Source organism: Anastrepha obliqua, chromosome 1 (assembly GCF_027943255.1).
Source record: "Anastrepha obliqua isolate idAnaObli1 chromosome 1, idAnaObli1_1.0, whole genome shotgun sequence".
In the NCBI taxonomy this organism is placed as follows: Eukaryota; Metazoa; Arthropoda; class Insecta; order Diptera; family Tephritidae; genus Anastrepha; species Anastrepha obliqua.
In genome coordinates this window covers 39,501,661-39,516,242 of record NC_072892.1, presented here as the reverse complement: position 1 = coordinate 39,516,242, position 14,582 = coordinate 39,501,661, and positions in this window count along the sequence as shown.

The window sequence follows — 14,582 nt, the reverse complement described above, 5'->3', positions numbered from 1 at the left end:
TGCGAAACGAAATGAATTGTTCTACGTTTGAACAAAGTAGGAAAATATTGCAAATTTCTTTCCAGAGTGAAGGTTGTGTAGCCCTTATTAGAAGGAAGTAAAATCGACTTTTCTCACAAACATCATTTCCATCTCGGCGGCTATGTTAACAAACAAAACTGCGGCAGCTGAAAATCGGAAACCTCGCATGTGATTATTGAGAAGCAAATGCATCCTCAAAAAGTGACAGTTTGGAGCGATGACAACATGAATTCGTTCGTCTTTGAAAATTCTGCCGGTCGCCATTTCGGTCAACGGTCAGCGCTGCGCAGACATTGTTTGTGGCCGGATTGCACGCCATGCCGCACAAACCATCCCAAAATTGATTTTTTTACACACAAAGTTCAATAATAGTGTTATCAATCGTGTTCGCAATATCATTTGGCTACCTCGGAGTTGCGATTGTTGCCGTTAGACTTTTTTGTGGGTGGGTGCTGTTATGACCGATGTTATGCGAATAATCCATTAACAATTCAGGCATATCGAACAAGCCAATTGTGAAATGGAGACAAAAGCCCTAATCAAGGCCTTGGAAATCTGAATTAAGAGGATGCGCTAGTGCGAAGCCACTCGAGGCAGCCACATGAATAAACCAAACCATTGCACAGTGCGGCCGATTCCAAAAAAGCTGGCCAAAAGTCGAAAAAAAAAGTTTCTAGATAGGGTTTTTTTGTCTTTGGGTTGGCTACAGTAATGCCTTGAGTAGTGAAAACCATTCATAGCAACGTCCTGTACCCTAAGTATCCTCTGTATTTTCAGTCGCAACGTGGCCTTCGTTTGAGCATCGTATTACTGTCGATGAATAGTGAAAGTTGTACACATTTGAAGGATTTTGTAATGGAGTAAATTGAACAAAACCAAATGGAATCATCTTCGGAAGGTTAGTAAAATACGAGAAATCTTTAGTACATATCAATACCTCGACACAAAATTTTTAGCTGCAGCAATACGTAGATACATTTTTTGCAATTTTTTTTATAAAATTTGAGTTTTCAAACTGTATAGTAATACAACGCCGCACACTGGGGATTTTGCGGAAAAAAGTCAAATTTCCAACATACCACCTACGCAATGTTTAATGGTATTTCTAAATTCCAGAATAGAACCAACAATAAAATCAAAAAGAATTACTAAATTCCGACTTACAGTTTTTTTTTTATAGATATGTGAAAAGTATAATTGTTTTATAGTATTGAACTGACTAAGAAAAAACTTCAAATCCCAAGGTGGTTTTTTTCCTTTTGCTTGAGCCGCTTCGAATTTTTTATTTTTCATTTAGGGTACGATATTTTTATATATTTTAGCCGGAAGAACAAAGGCTGTGAAGCATTTGATTATCTATTTATAATTAATTTTACAAAAACAAAAAAAAAAAAATCATATTCCTTCATATTCTTGGATCTGCAAGTTGAGCTACATTTACCTACGGTCAGAAACTAGTATCAACGTGTTCCTTAATAGCGTCTCTTTCAGTTTTAATCAATTGCAGGTGCCACCAGGCGCCACTGCCTTTTTTTTGGCAATGATAACACAGGGCAACAAAAAAAAAAAAAATCTGCGGCAATAATTTTTTTTTTCAGAGAAACCGAAGTCACAGTAAATAATCGTGAATTTAAAGTAAAACATAAATTATATTTTTCGATGATCGACGGTAAAACAGCGCAGTTTGTGACAGCAACATTAGCAGCATCTTCTTGTTTTATTTGTGGAGCAACAACCTCAAAAATGAATAAAATTGAAGAAGTTCAATCCAGGCCCGTAAATGAAGAAGCTGATGGAGTGTCTTCTGCATGTAGCCTATAATATGGAATTTAAACGAGGACGAGTCGACTCACATACTCGCCCAATAAAAAAAGCCAGAAAACAATTGATAAAACGAGAGCTGAAAGATAAAATTGGGATACAGGTTGATACTGTCAAGCAAGGATCCGGCACAACAAATTCCGGAAACACGTCACGAAGATTCTTTGCCAATCCAACCTTAGTTTCTGAAATAACAGGTTTGGACGAAGATTTAATTAAAAGATTTGCTGTTATTCTTGAAGCCCTAACCATACGTGTGCCAGTGAACCCAACAAAATTTGGAGATTTTTGTATGGAGACAGCAAAAAAGTTTGTTACTTTGTATGAATGGTACAATATGCCAACTACTCTCCATAAAATTCTCATACACGGTAAGGATATAATGGAAAATTGTATTTTCCCTGTGGGTATATTGTCTGAAGAGGCTCAGGAATGTCGAAACAAAGACTACAAAAAGTATAGACTCAGACACTCCAGAAAATGCAGCAGAATTGCCACGAATCAAGACATCATGCACCGAATGATGGTGACATCAGACCCGTTGATATCACATTTGACACCTTCTTTCAATAAGAAAAAGCACAGTGATTTAAGCAAGGAAGTAATTGCGCTTTTACAAGAATAAAATTTGCAAAAAAATATGTTTTATATGAATATGTAATGTGTATAATTTGTGTATGTATAACATCATTAAAAATAAATATTTGTTCATTATTTATTCACTTGTCGGCAGCAAAAATGTTCATATTTTTACAAATAACGCAGTAGTATATATTTCTATATGGAAAAAACATTGATTTTCAACATTTTTTTAAAACAGTTTTTAAACATTGTTTTAAATCATGTTCTTTCCATATATTTTTAAAAATAAAATTTATGAATTTTAAAAAACATTATTTTTTTAAATTTTTTAAAAAAATTTTTTTAAAAAATAGTTTTAAAAAATAATGTTTTTAAACATGTTCTTTTCATACACAAATATATACAACTTCGTTAGTAGTAAAAATGTAAATATTTTTTGGTATGTATACTTTTTTCCGCATCTCAGTACAAAAATCCCCAGTGTGCGCCGTCATATGCTGCTTTGAAACCTATTAAAGGTTACTCAAATAAAACAAGATTCAGCTGCTACCACTTGCTACCTTGCGACCCCGAAAACATGTAAATTTACATGCATCTTGATTATGTTCTAGAATATACGCTATTTCACGTGAGGGGGTGGCCAATAGGGGTGGAAGGGGGGTGGATTTTCAAAATTTTAAGATCGAATTCGTAATCAGCGACCCCGACAACCCCCGAGTAAGAAATTTTGAATCAATTACTTAATTTTTTGAGTTTTGGCCAGCTTTTCGGGAATCGGCCGCACTGTGCATTGGAACAAACGAAAAATTGGTTTTCCTTAACTTTTAAAAGGAAATCACAATATGGATCACTCTGCGTATGTAATAATTCAACAACTAGAGCTTTAACGAGTGTAAATCTAATTTTAACATACGGAAACTTCAGATGCGCCTACGTCAAACTGGCCGCCACGTTTTATGTTATTGCTAGAGATCGGATTTTTATGCAAATTGAATATTTTATTATGATGAGTTTCTACCTAGGTGCGAACTTCATGTGATGTTAAACAAAAATATGCACTTGCATAAGAATCCGATTTCTAGTTATTGCACTATAACTACATCAAATACCACTAAAATTTATATATAATATTAAAAATGTGTGATAATAATTACTTTATTCAAGAAGAGTTCAGCTTCTTTTTCTTGTTCATTGGCACGACAACCGCTTACGCGATTTTGACTGTGATTTTTGAACTATTAAGCATTAATGATTGATTTTGAACTCGAATTTAGAACCGAAATGGAGTTAATATTTTTTTAGTTCTGCTTGATTTTGCCCAAAACCCCTTTTTTACTTGATTTTATTTTATTTCTACTACTTTGAATAGCTAATTGAGGCTTAACTCTTAAAAAGTTTACTCGGTTACTAAAGAAGCTCGTTGTGGTGCCTATTTCTATATGCTATGTTCTTAACCCATCTTGAAAATTTGGCGAATCCAATTTGCCCTTTCAGCGATGAAACTTCTAAGCATTTCAGAATCTTGAACAAAAAGATTTCCTACTAAATATGAACTACAAAACTTTAAGACATCGAATCATTATGCAGACCTCCGACCATGTCATTCGCAGTGGCCCTTTGGTATTTCCCCGAGAAGCGGTATATTCCTTTTAAGAACCTTAGTGTTCCATGCTCTTCGTTTAAAGAGCGTTGGCCGATTTCCGGCTCAGTTATAAGCAGGCAACGTAAATTTTGTGGTTATGCAGTGAGACGATTCATCGCATCGTGAAAAAGTTTCAGACCTCTTTTTTTAGACCTTAAACCTCACATCAGCTAGAGATTGCAGCGAAATGAAGAAAAATTTGGCGCCGTAACGGCCAGTGTCGAAGATTCAGAGCCGGCCAGCTGAGTTGGGTAAAGCCGGAAAATTAACCCAGCTTATTTTGCTGTTGCAATTAAGCCATATAAAAATGCCAGTTAAGCCAGTTTTAGCTCATCGGTTGTGTTCTTAAGCAAAACTCTCTTTTTGGAGCTAACACAATCCACAAATTAACAATGGTAACCGACTACCTTTACTCAAAGCTCTACAGCTTTGCTATGTTTGTGCTGTGGGTCCAACAAGACGGTGCTATATGCCATACATGCGACGCAGCGGCTGCATTTTTTAAGAGGAAATTTCACCCCTGAGTCATCTCACGGCAAGTGTTCATCAATTGGCCACCACGATCATGTCTACGTCACCTCCTTAGTCTATGCTAACAAGCCAACCACTTTGGTTGAGCACGAGGCTCACATTCGGGAGGCTATTTCCAGAATAATGTCACAAATCTTGTACAGAGTCATCAAAAGTTGAGCCAACAGCTTCAGGAAGTCGAGCGAAATCGAGGTGGCATTTCAGCGTTTGCTTTTCCATACATAATTTCAGAAATGTAGTCTCAAAATAGAGGCAAAATCACTTTGGTATCTCACACCGTTGGTTCATTTACATAAATATATATGCCCATCGGCCTTATCTGGTCACCCATTACGTCTCTGAGGTACTCAAAAGTTCACTAATGACATTGTTACGATTAGTTATGAAAAGAATACAGAAAAAAAGGAAACATTAAGGGGAGTAAGTGGACGCGGTAGGAGCCGGTTCTTCTTATCTCGTAAAGCCGAGCTTAAACTCTCAAAGAAGAAGCGAATGGCATATAGTATATGAATTTGTTATTGTCTTCATCTTATCTTTAACGCTACGCAAATCGCTTCTATCGTCTACTTAAATTTACACAACCTTATAAAGACATTTTCTTTTACTTTTACTTTATTAAATAGGTATGTCTATATGTCTATACAATTGTTTACTTTGGTTATTGTTTGCATATTTTTATAAACCTATGGCTTTTCGTAGCAGTGCTACTACAACAAAGTTAACCGAACTGGAATGTGCTTTTGCATTTTTGCACTTTGTCCGTCTTTTGTCAGTTCCTTCAGAGATAGCCATGCAGGGGGCAGTAACTCCTAACAATTAAGAATACAAAACAAAGATGTTTAAATTATATAAATTTAGAATTCATTTATTTAAAAGCCTTTTTTGGATGTGAAAAAATAGAAACGTTAAATATTTATTTGTATGCCTAGTTGTAGAGCTGCTGATATCACCCCGCTAAATAGAATTTTCTTCTTTGACTGTTTCTGAAAATGCATTGTGAATGAAAAAGCTTTATACTAAATATTTGCTTGTTTCTCTATACTCACTTTTTATCTCTTCGAATTTTGTACCTTAAAGTCAACATATATTCTAAAATGATTATGATTTTAATAAAAAGTGTATAAAATGAAAAAGTTAACACAATTTTAATAACTGTGTTCGATAAAATGTCTAAAAGTAGGCATTCATTAACGCCAAAAGATTATCCATCACTCAAAAGTTAGAGAGCAAAGTGACAGTTCGATGCACGAGAGACGCTATTAAAAAATGAAGAATAGGCGATTTACAAATTTCCTTAGTGTGGGGAAAATATTCTTCGGAACTAATATACAAAAATTTAAAGGACTTGAGAAATCTTCTCAGGAAGGAATGAAGTTTTTGTTACTTTGGGCATTTATAAAATCGGAAAGTACCCTTTTGCACCAAGTGCCCTTGCTAACCCACGTTGCTCTTCGAAATTGGTAGGTGAATGTAAGACAAAACTGAACAGTGTCTTATTTGGGTGTCTGGACATTGTGGTATTATAGGGAATGAGTTGGCTGATAAACTGGCTAATGAAGACTCTGCATATATACCACCTTGCCCTGAAGCTTTTCTGTGTGTCAATTCTGTGATACATCGATTCAGCTATGGTTCGACGACTAAATGAGGTCTACCCATAGAAGACGTAACGGCTGCAAATCAGCTGATTTCCTCAAATTCGCTGAGATCCTGTTGTTGATCGTACCTTCTGAATTTTTTTCCTCCATGATGGCTGGTAATGGCTAATAAGCCTGCCTGAATAAGTCCGTTGTGTCCTATTGCTGCATCAAACTGTAATATTTATTTACTACAAACAAAGGTACTCTTTTCAAACAGGAAAGTACAGACAGACAACAAAAATTTAAATTTTTATTGTTATGGTTTCCCTCGCCCATGATTCAATGGTATTGAACCTTTTCAATTTTCACGGCTTCAGCAAGTAGGGGAGTGATAATGCAACAACAACAAAGGACTGAAAAACTTTAAAACACAGACTATCAACATTCCGGAAACACCTCGAGAAATGCTTGGTTTTTACAAATAATGAGGCAATTAGCGCAGCTGTTACCTGCTCCCAATATATAAAAATGGAAAAGGTTCAAGAGCACTGAATTAACGGCGAGCACAACCAGTAAAAAGTTAGATTTCTATTGTCTCTCTGTACTTTCATGTTTTAAAATAAACGGTGATTTTTTAAGAGCTACAGGAAAGTTTTTCAAAAAAAACACACGTAAAATTCAGAAAAATGCATGAAATTTTTATTTAAATCGATAGTATAGTCCATATAATTTAATGTTTGAAGATTATTTCATGCAAATGTTGACCGCGACTGCGCTTCAAATGGTTCATCCGCTTAGTCCAATTTTGGCATACTTTTTCCAATGTTTCGGCTGGTATCTCACATAAAAATGCTTTAATGTTGTCTTCCAATGCGTTAATTGAAGCAAGCTTGTCTGAATAGACATGAACTTTAACATAGCCCCACAAAAAATAATCTAAAGGCGTTATATCGGACGATCTGGGTGGCCAATTGACAGGTCCCGAACGTGAAATAAAATGTTTACCGAACTCGCCTCTCAACAAGTCCATTGTTACGCGTGCTGTGTGGCATGTGGCACGGTCTTTCTGAAACCACATGTCATGCAAGTCTGGCTCTTGCATTTTGGCCAAAAAAAAATTTGGATATCATTTCACGGTAGCGCTCACCATTCACAATTACGTTACGATTCGCAGCATCTTTGAAGAAGTACGGTCCAATGATACCTCCAGCCCATAAACCGCACCAAACTTTGACCTTTTCTGGATACATTGGTAGCTCTTGCAATTATTCTGGCTGATCTTCACTCCAAAATCGACAATTTTGCTTATTTACGTACCCAATGATCCAAAAATGAGCTTCGTCGCTGAACACAATTTTTCGATAAAAAAGTGGATCTTAAATTTTCTTAACAGAAAACGCATTTTTATACTAAAATTCAATGATTTCCAAGCGTTGTTCGTTTGTAAGACGATTCAGGTGAAATTATAGACCAAACTGAGGATGTTTGACAGTGAAACAAAACACGAAACGTGCATCAGCTGTTTAAACCAACTGTTTTAAAATATAATAGCTAAAAAATCACCCGTTAGAACCATTGTTTGAAGTAAATATTCTGGAAATATCCAGCTTGTTTGCATCTACTCCCTGCTGTTGCTTGCACAATATTTAAATAAAAAAATATTCAAATGACCCGATTTACACGAGGAGACATCTGGAAGGGAGACACTGGAAATTCTCTTTTGATGTTTCATTCGCGTTCACACGGGTAAAAATGTTTCCGCGACATTTTGGCATTTAATACTTTAGCATCGTCTGGTTCGGATGTATTCTAGCACGCGCTTACATGTAAAGCAGAGAGCGTTCGACAACAGTTTCTTAAATATATGAATGAAAAATGCAAACTGCAAACAAATAATAAATAATTTGTTGTTTTTTTTTATTGAAATATATTTATAAATTCTTATACTTGAATAAAAAAAATTAAATTAAAAATACTTCATATGTAAATAATTAACTTAAAATTAACTTGAGTATCTAGAAATGCAGGGAAAAATTAGAAATCAACATAAACATGTCCCATAACTATTTTAAATTATACCTACTTTACTAGCAAAAATAATCGTGCATTTCTCAAGCAGCGTTCGGATGTTTGTCATCGTTGTTATCTTCCGTTTGACTGAAAACCAACACATAACTTAGAACTTTCTTCCACAAAAGAAGAAAACGAATGAAGCAACTGTCAAAAATTGGAAAGATTGGAAATACGAATAAGAAGAGCAAAGCGTGTCGCCGAGTACGGGAGACAAAATCCCTTCTCTCTTCCCCGACCGTCCTTCACCCCCGAACAAAATGTTTCCCTTCCAGATGTCTCCTCGTGTAAATCGGGTCAATAAGAGTTTTAAGTACAAACATTCTTTTGTTAGTTTGCCTATATACATACATACATATGTACATATAATTACCGTTATATTTTCAGTGTAACACCGCAAAACCGCATACAAAATTCTTCTAACAAAACAAAAACGAACACTGCTCAAGTAGCAGCTATGGGAATAGTAGTATCGCAACTAGAAGTGGGAGTACTAGCGCTAGCTGGAGTACACATTGAATAATTTCACAAGTAGCGCTCTGGCCGAAGCCAAATTCTCTCCTGGTTCAATTTCAATCCCTGGATCTTTTACATACTTTTCATATGAAACTTTGTAATAAAGGGTGGTTAAGTTTCAAGGGTCGGTGTTGATTTTAAATAAAATAAAATTTTTTTAAGAATATATTGTCATTTCTCTTTATTAAGATAATATTGATCAATTACGTATAGAAGAAGATATCGGCACACCTGCATCCGATGGTCCAAATTTTCGATGACGCTGAGACATAATTGAGATTCTATGCCGTTAATGTGCGGAATTATCTCATCCTTTACCTCTTGAATTGTTGCTGGCTTATCGACGTACACCTTTCCTTTCAAATAACCCCAAAGAAAGAAGTCCAACGGTGTCGTTGACGTTTAGGTGTGGTTCACATTCAACATCGGCCCTTGAAATTTAATCAGCCTTTATATCGTTGAATTGTATGGTATTCTTTAAGACAGCCAAGCAGAACATCTTATGCTGAAAAGTGTAATTACATTATTTTTTAATCATTTTCATTTTTATACCGCACAGAGTGCACCCGTGGTACCAAAGCTCCCATATATTTTATATGAAAACTTAAAGGAACCTGCGCTTGCGCCTGCGGGATATTAAAAAAACATCAGCTTGTTTAGTTTTGGTAAATTTGGCTTGTTATTAATTTATTTTATTTATGCAATGGACTATGAATAAGTTCGTGCGGTTTTACATCAGATGGCGTAACTTGATTATTATTCCATCGATCCACATTTCCAAACATTCATTGGAGAGCTACTGTCGTAAGGCACAAACGTCAGTATAAGTTTTTTATTTGAAGCGTAAACAACAATATTTTTACCACACTTGAAAATGTCGAATTTCGTGCCAAATAATGTGTTTTTGCGGGGAATTTTTTAATATGAAGAAAAAAGCAGCCGAAAGTCATCGTATCTTGGTGGAAGTTTATGGTGAGCATGCTCTAGCTGAACGAACGTGCCAGAAGTGGTTTGCACGCTTTAAAAGTGGTGATTTTGGCTTGGAAGACGAAGAACGCGAGGGTGCGCCGCCAAAGTTCATGGATACCGAATTGGAGGAATTGCTCGATCAAGATCCGGCTCAAACGCAAGAAGAGGTTGCAAAAACTTTGGGAGTTGATCAATCAACCATTTCCAAACGTTTAAAAGCCATGGGAATGATCCGAAAGGTAGGCCATTGGGTGCCGTATGAATTGAAGCCAAGAGACGTTGAACGCCGTTTTATGGCATGCGAACAACTGCTTCAACGGCACAAAAGAAAGGGTTTTTTGCATCGAATTGTGACTGGCGATGAAAAGTGGGTCCATTACGACAATCCAAAACGTCGGGCAACGTATGGATACCCTGGCCATGCTTCAACATCGACGTCGACGCAGAATATTCATGGCCTGAAGGTTATGCTGTGTATCTGGTGGGACCAGCTGGGTGTTGTGTATTATGAGCTACTGAAACCGAATGAAACGATTACGGGGGATGTCTACCGACGACAATTGATGCGTTTGAGCCGAGCACTGCGAGAAAAACGGCCGCAATACGCCGATAGACACGACAAAGTTATTTTGCAACATGACAATGCTCGGCCACATGTTGCACAAGTGGTCAAAACATACTTAGAAACGCTCAAATGGGATGCCCTACCCCACCCGCCGTATAGTCCAGACCTTGCGCCATCCGATTACTATCTCTTCCGATCGATGCAACATGGCCTGGCTGACCAGCACTTCCGTAATTACGATGAAGTCAAAAAATGGATCGATTCGTGGATTGCGGCAAAACCGACCGAATTTTTCACAAAGGGAGTCCGTGAATTGCCAGAAAGATGGGAAAAAGTAGTAGTAAGCGATGGACAATACTTTGAATATTAAATTTGTAACCATTTTACGTCAATAAAGTTTCAAATTTCGAAAAAACCGCACGAACTTATTCATAGTCCTATTATTATATTTCGTTTGTGGTAGGTTAGGTGAGGTTAGCCAAGTTGCTTGTCTAGGACAAGACACTCGGTAGCTCTAAGTTGTTTAAACCACTCAAATCTTTTTAAGAAGGTAATTAGTTCCTCCAGTGAGACATTTTCCTAATTTCCCAGCTCCTCAAAGAAATAATCGCCAAGATATTTGGCCCGACTTATTTGAAGTGCTGGGTATTCACAAAAGAAGTGTTTTACTGACTCAATTTCTTCTTCATCTTCTCAATTCTTGCAGAAGTCATAGTGAGGTACACACATTCTATTGACTAGAGTGCCAATAGTGCAGTGACCCGTTATAACACCTGCGAGCACGCTGGTAATTGATCTATTGAATCCAAGCAGACATTTTGTATTGTAAGTTTCAGTTTTGGTCAGAACGCTTTGGAGACCCTACACTTAGTAATCAAAAACCATCTTCTATTGGTTTCCGCTATTACGTTCAAGCCAATCGCAGTATACAGTTCGTTTAGAGAAATGCTAATGCCCTCTACCACTCGTTGAAGGTCAAGCTCAGAGTCTTTCCTTGCACACTCATCCGCTCTTTCATTTCCCTCTACTCCAGAGGGGCCGGAGATCCAACAAAGTGTGGTGTTGTGTTGTTGAATAAGCATCTTGAATGAATAAGCATTCTTTAAAACATCTTGAATTGATGGTCAGTGCTTCGATCGCGGCTTGCCTATTAACAAAAATGTACGGTTTCCCGGAGTTAAGTCCATTAGTCTTATCTTTTGCTGATTTGTCTATAGCGTAGACCTCAGCTTGGAAGACGCTACAATGGCTTAGAAGTCTAAAGAGCAATTTAACATATAAGTACATCAATGGATGGAATCACTTCCAGCGCCGCCTGAGACGTCGATCGGAGTGCACCTGTCATTCCTATACATGCTAATCGTGGGACTTTTATAAGATTCTTTAGGTAGTATTGTGTCTGAACCACCTACGACAAAACGAAAGCTCCATATTCCTAACGGTTTCAGACCCCATTTTTTGGTAAATGTCCTCTTGCAGATAAAGATGGCATTACAAGTTTTCTTCATCTTTTCCTCCTTTTCATTCCTTTTCCAAGAAAGCTTTGAGTCCAGAATTACGCCAAGATATTTGACTTCGTTCGGTAGGGTTAGTGTTACTCCATCTACCCACGGTAGTTGAAAACTCTGTATTTTATATCCTCTAGTGAACAGAACTAGTTCGATCCTAACTGGGTTAACCATTAGATCGTTAGAGGTCGCCCATTTAGAGAGTTCCCTTAATGCTGATTGCATGATTCCGCTAATAGATAGAAACTTCCTTGTCATCGAAATGACTACATCGTTCGTATAAGCAACTATCTTGATCCTTTTCTTGCTCATGTTAATAAGCAATTCATTTAAGACGGTTACCTTAGTCTCACAGATAATCCCCTTGCAAGTTCGTCTATCTGAATTCCAGATGGGCTAGAACTTCGTGTATTGTTCGTCCATTCTTGGCATCCAGAGAAGTGTATTTGCATGAGATACCCAAGTATTTCCTATCCTCTCTGTGAAGCTGCTATCCGATCTTTTCAAAAAAGCTGGGTTTGCAGGGTTCCTTGGAGAGACATTTTCTCAGTCTTGAGAGTTCAGATGTGTCATCCAGTTCTTCACAAAACTTCCTCCAGGATTCTTCCTTTGCTTTCTTTATTTGCCTCGTATAGGTATTGAAACTATTTCGATAGCAGTCCCAATCCTCTGTCGTCTTTGACACCTTTGCTGCATTATGATGCCTTCTAGTTTCTCTTCTTAGTAGTTTGAGCTTCCTGGTCCACACTGAGTTTGTTTGGTTTTTTCGGGGCCTGCTTACTGAACAAGATCTACGAAAAATTGTATCTACTGCAGATGTTAACAAATTGAAGTTATTTTCCAAGCTGGAGACGTTAGTTGTTTCCTCCTCCTCAGGGATCTTAACACGTTTAACTCGTTTGTGAAAGATTGGGTTGATTATTAATGCTGCTCTGCTGTTTGATCAACTTTTGGGTTGCGCTTGTTGGGTTGCTAGTATTTTTATGTTCAGTCATGCAACCAATAGCGTTAGCTTATATTCACCATTCCTGAGTTTAAAGATGTATTTACAACCGCAATGAGAAATGAATGAAAAAAAAGGAATTTAACATCTTTCACAAAATCTTAAACACCAGAATTTCAATCATACTTTTTATTTTTTCACTTATGAACACTTGTCAGAAATACAATATTAATTTCAAAAACATTAATTTCAAAAATACAATACGTAGATATGTATGTTCATATGTATTATTTTTAAACATGAACCAGCCATTATTATTTTATTACAATGCATTTATAAATGCATACGCATGCACATATGTACATATGTAAGTAGATTTGGCTACATGTTTGTGAAGTGCGACTTGTAAGTCTAGTCATATCTAATCGGTGATAAGAATGCATCTATGGAATTTTTTGTTTGTATAGCTGTTGAACGGTGTTTCCGCGGTGCATATATAGTACATATAAGTAATTCCAACTGAACCCTATGTGGGCTAGTATGACTTCCTAGGAGGTACAGGTACAAAAGGCGTAATCGTATCTTTGTACATTTGGAGCATTCCACTAGAAATGGAACGAAATATAATTTCATATAGCTGATTTCTATCGTATTTAGGAAGCTGGGTATTATCACGCAATACGGCTTCATTTTATGTGTATTTTTTAATGCAAGTTGATTTGTTTTCCATAAATTTTCAGACTCCTTTTACTTTTCCGTTTTTGATTGCTTAAATTTTTGAGTCAAATTGACATTTTCTGATGTGTATATACATATATGTATGTAAGTACATATTATATATAAATATGTAATTTTGACCAAGTTCTTTGAATATGCCGAGGTAGTATGCACTAATACATAAACAATTATACTTACACATGGTCCTCATCCTCCTTATACCTCATGGTCTTTTTAGACGGCTTATTGTGATTCTCAAACATTTACAATTTTGCCCATGAAAAGTAAATTAGCTGACAAAGTTGAGCATTTGTGAAAAATTGGTCTTTGGGGGATCATTTTGATAGACTATTCACTAGACAGGAGAATGCCGTAATCGTAGTCCAACATCCACCCATTGCAGATGAACAGCTCCAGCTTCCCACAATTCCGTTCTGGATATTGTAGCACTCCTACTTATCCAGAATTGTCCCCGACATACCCAACATATGTCCGGCATGTGAAGGCACCCCGCACGACACTAACCACCTTTTCACATGCCCTTTAAAACCCACTCATCTAACACACCTCTCCCTCTGGACCCATCTTGTCGAAACAGCATGTTTCCAGGGCCTACCTTTAGATGAGCCAGACGAAGATGACCGGTGAAATACTCTACATTGACGGGGCTTCTATTACTGCTACAACAACAATATCGCCGCAATACAATTCCTATTTAAAATTACTCCAACCCATACCCTTCAATTGAAGCTTCGCTCATAGAATCCCAAATTTCTCAACATGAATTCGATTCCACGATCTCAAAAATGACAGGAAAGTCACCCGGCTTGGATAAAATATCCTATGAAATACTAAAAAACCTACCCAGCGTCCTCAAAATCCGACTCCTGAATCTTTACAATGATATTTTCAATGCTGGAATCTTTCCTCAAGAATGGAAAACTGCTTTAATTGTCCCTATCCCTAAACCTAATAAACCCTCTACCCTCATTACGAACTTTAGACCTATCTCCTTACTCCCGTGCATGTCCAAAATCCTTGAGAAGATCATTTCCGTCCGAATTCTGTGGTTCGCTAAAGCAAAGGGACTTCTTAGTTCCAACCAATTTGGCTTCCA